This window comes from Malaclemys terrapin, chromosome 13 (genome assembly GCF_027887155.1).
Source record: "Malaclemys terrapin pileata isolate rMalTer1 chromosome 13, rMalTer1.hap1, whole genome shotgun sequence".
Taxonomy (NCBI): domain Eukaryota; kingdom Metazoa; phylum Chordata; order Testudines; family Emydidae; genus Malaclemys; species Malaclemys terrapin.
The window spans coordinates 33,106,927-33,111,272 of NC_071517.1; the positions used below are offsets into that span (position 1 = coordinate 33,106,927).

Below are 4,346 nucleotides of genomic sequence, written 5' to 3' on the forward strand. Positions count from 1 at the left end.
CACCCAACGTGGGGCTCGAACCCACAACCCTGAGATTAAGAGTCTCATGCTCTACCGACTGAGCTAGCCAGGCTGCACTTGTAGACCTCCCCCATGCATCGTAACAGTAGGGAAGGAACCCTAGGGAAGTTTGTGCTCTGAGGTTCCTTTTCTGACAGTAACCTTCTGGTTCTTTCACCCTCCAGCTACGAAATTGGAGTGTTACAAGGGTCCAGACGCTGGGGGAAGTCACCACCCGATAACCACAGCATGCTGGATCACCCCCACCTCTCTGCTTTACACACCGCAAGCCAACTCCCGCCTTAAATAGGGGTGTCAGTGTAATGAAAGCCAGTTTCACTTTCTGCTTCTCTGCTGCTCTTCATTCACAAACCTGACCCCCCCCAAAAGGTACATTCCTCTATCCTCCTTTAGTCAACCCTATAAGAACAGAAAAGAAAATAAGAAGAGATCAGTTCATTCATTAAACTAGCACGGTTTTCCCTTTGGTTATGTTAACACGAGAGATCTCTCAATGGAATAACGTCTCCAAGCAGCAGATGTGGGGCCTTCGGGTGTAGCAGATAAAACTCTTTGTCAAAAGGATTTAGGAAATAAAAACAACATCAACACTGAGCTGCCCCTTTCCGTCTCCCTCACGCCCAGGGAAATCGTCCCTCTCATCTCTAACCAAAACAATTCGGAAATTTCTCAGACCAGCGCTCCTGGTGCTTTTCCCAGCAGGGTCCTACGGGAGAAGTCCTGCCTTGGTCTAGGGGAAATGGGCTGGTTTTGGATTCGAACTATATGCAACGGGATAAAACTTTAATAATGTGAAACAGCTAACAGAATTAGTTCAATTCACCTGTTTCCCACTGCAGACATTAAAAGACGTGATCTCCGCTGCTAAGGAAAGAGTAAGACAATTAACCTTTTGGGCCACTGAGCGTCATTATTCATTTGCTCAAGTGGTGTCGAGTCATTTAACTTTCCCCCCATCATCCTGTTGCGACGCCGTTTAATGTGAACGGACCGCTCCGTTCTGTGCTGTTTGTTAGTATCATGCCCTAGAAATAGATGAACTCCTGGAGAGGGGGATTTAGTGTTCTTCCATCAGGGGGAGGGACTGTTTAACTGATCTAATGTGGGAAAGTCACCGCTTCCCGAGAGGGGGCAGACAAGACGGTTCACATTTTTGCAGGGCATCAGGTCCCCCTGGGGAGAAGCTCCTCAAAGGAAACTTGGCCGCAGGAATGTCAGAGAAGGGGGTGACTGTTTCCTTTAGGAAGTGGGTGAGGGAAACCTGCAGGTACTTGGGCCTCCAGCTTCTGGTGAAGGTATTTGTGGGGAAGGGCCTAGGACACCTGATGAGGCCAAGGAGAGAAGAGCAGGGGTGTTCAGCCCTTTGGCTGCTTCCTGAGTGTATGGAATTGACAAATTAGGAGCAGGGCTTTGTCACACAGAATCAAACTCCTGTCAGCTTCTGTGAGGTAGTATCGAAACCCCTCCCTTGCTTTTAGGACAGAATTACTGTCAGCCCCATGTGTCTTCCTGGAAGAGGCTCTAAGTAGGCAGAAGAAGAAGCAGAGAGGGCTGCACAGGTGTAAATGAAAGCAGACGAGGCTTGTTCCTCTTGAGATTTGTTTGTGTTGTTCTTGTGATGCTGGTGTAGGAGGCTAAAACTTAAGTGGAGTTTGTTTCAGTAGCCTTTGGTTGGGCTCAGGGCAGGCTGTGACCCTGAGGTTCCTTCATTCCCTCTTGTTGTCCTTTCTGGGCAACAGAGAATGGACCAGATTCACAACTTGGAGATAAGGTAGACTGCGTAAGCCTAGGACAGGTAACAAAAGCTTGTAGTAAGACCTCCCTGGTGGTCTAGTGGTTAGGATTCGGCGCTCTCACCGCCGCGGCCCGGGTTCGATTCCCGGTCAGGGAAGCAGACTTTTTCAACTTCCAATCGAAAGAAAATCAGGATTCTTCATGATGCTGGGGAAGGTCTTTGGAGACCATTTCAAAATCGAACCTTCCAGGTGCCTCAGAGCAGATTGTGGAGGCCTCTTCCCACTGAGGACCTTTTATACAAATAGAGCTGTGCAAATCACTTATTCTTTTGCTTGCTAGCTAGCCTAACCAAAATTATAATAACAATAATAATAACAATCTAGGTTGACCCAAGATAAATTTTTTTCAGTTTTCTTGTTAAAGCAAAACTAAAACAAAAAGTTATTTTTGTCAATCAAAATATTTCAGTAAATAAAATATTCATGCAAAAACCTCTCACACAGCTCTATAGACAAGTCTTCAAAATTAACCATCTGGAGAGATTCAGGATCATTGGTCTCTTCCATTCCTGAAGTCTAACTGCTGAAGGGTTCTGAGGGTGAACAATAGTGCATAGCTTCCACCTGTAGAATACTGGCTACCATCTTGCTCAGGGGGCTACGCATGCAAGGCAATGTGGGTTAGTGTCATATATATTTCTTTTTCTCTGTCCAAATGTCTACAGAGAGGTGTTTGTTTCACATTGCATATAAAAACAAAATCAATTTTGTTGAAACCTGGGATCAAGGTGAAACATTGTGATTGTAAGTCAAGGACAACATCTCTATTTTTCTCATCATGTTCCAGAAAATGTTAAAAGCTGTGATGGTTCTTAGAACTTCCAGACATATTGACCAGAATTTTCAAAAGATCTCACTCCCACCACTAGCGCCAGATTTTCAGAAAAATTTAGCTCCCCGTTAGGCACCTAAATTTCTGGCCAGTTTTTCAGAAGGTCTCAACACACTCAGTGCTGAGCTATTTTGAAAAAAAAAAAAAAAAGGTACAGTTGGTCGATGCTGACTACTGGACTATCTAGCCCACATTGCAGGAGTTTGAGGTTCACCATTGTTTTCTCATAATGCTGTGTCTGTATTCTGCCTCAGTTCTGGGGTCTATCTTTTATTCTCATAATAAGTCAGCAGGGAGACTAAAACACCTCAGAACTCACAAGGCTCCAGAAAACCTGCAAATTTGGCTCAGGGTGAATGTGTATACAAATCATCTGTGCTGTAGAAAGGCTTGGGGCTCTAGGTGGAAACTCTTGGGCATAGGCATAGTTCGACTTCTATTTTAAGAGTGGTGGGGAAGGCCTGGCCGGACTGACTAGCTCTGGGCCCAGGGAAGGAGTGCCACCTCCACCCCCTGACTCACCTCAGCAGGCCACCCACCTATCTAGGGCTGTGTGAGAGCTCTGTTGGGCCCAGAGCTGCCCCGGTAGCTCTGACCAGCTGCGTGAGCAGTCAATGGGGACTGGGAGCTGAGAAGTAGCCACAACCCCTGGCAGGAGCAGCAGATGGGGAAATGCCATGGCTGCCCACTCCATGGCCCCACCAGCTTTTACAGTCCTTTCCTATGTCCTTCTTCCTCTCACTTACATCAGTTCACTTATGGGACTACTAATTTATTTATTGCACCTCATATTTCAAAGGAAAGTTCAGAATCATTTATGTTGGATATACTTTCTTCATTTCTTGCCAATTCTTTCTTTCATAGAGATGAGGAAATGTGTGTCTCAGCAATTTAGCTTACCACTCTCTCTTTCTAGGCTGAAACAGGCACAATTAAAACTTTCCCTATATGCAAATGTCTATGTGCAAATATTTTCTAAAGTAAGGCAGAGATGGGAGTTAGCCATGGGGCAGATTAATAATCGGCTGGTTTTTATGTTGGTGCTTGCTAATTGGCCATTTGGAATTTTAATCAATGATGACATTACACTCAAAAGGTAACCTCAAAATGTGGAGAAGAAATGGTATGTGGGCTAATAAGTGATGCATGTGAGTGTGAAAGAAGAACTCGATCATGTTTTATGGGTGTTTGCGATGTCACTGTAGCCATGTAGCTCCCAGGAAAGCTTGTGTCTCTCCCCAACAGAAGCTGGTCCAATAAAAGCTATTACTTCACCCACCTTAGCCTTTGGTAGACGCTCTACCAAAGCAACAGATAAAATGGAACAAAGACATTTAATTCCTAGTAGAAAAATGAACAGTGCCCCTTTGTCAGTTACAACCAATCTCCGACAAATCCATGACCTCTGTGGAGATGGCTGTTTTCCAAAAAAGCCACCTATTAGTTAGACAATACCGCTTCAGGTATATGCATGGAATTAAATTTATGCTTTAGTATTGTTGGGCATCCCAGAAACGGAAAGATTCCTTGAGTTCTACACACAAGTGGCATGAAAGGGGCGGTTAGTCAGCTCTGCCCCTTCTTATAATCCTTACTTTTTCTTCATGTTCATAGAGAGAGCAGAAAACAACCATATAACAACACATTTTGGGAGAGGGGAGCTATATTGCTTTCAACTGAGAGTGATAATTGAAGAA

At 44.8% G+C, this 4,346-nt stretch overlaps 2 non-coding genes across 2 annotated transcripts; one reads left to right on the forward strand and one right to left on the reverse strand.

Moving 5' to 3' along the window:
* Positions 1 to 73, reverse strand: TRNAK-CUU (transfer RNA lysine (anticodon CUU)). Its single transcript has one exon. It is a non-coding gene; the product is annotated as a tRNA-Lys (tRNA).
* Positions 74 to 1,840: 1,767 nt separating this feature from the next.
* On the forward strand, positions 1,841 to 1,912 carry TRNAE-CUC (transfer RNA glutamic acid (anticodon CUC)). Its single transcript has one exon. It is a non-coding gene; the product is annotated as a tRNA-Glu (tRNA).
* The last annotated feature ends 2,434 nt before the right edge of the window (positions 1,913 to 4,346 follow it).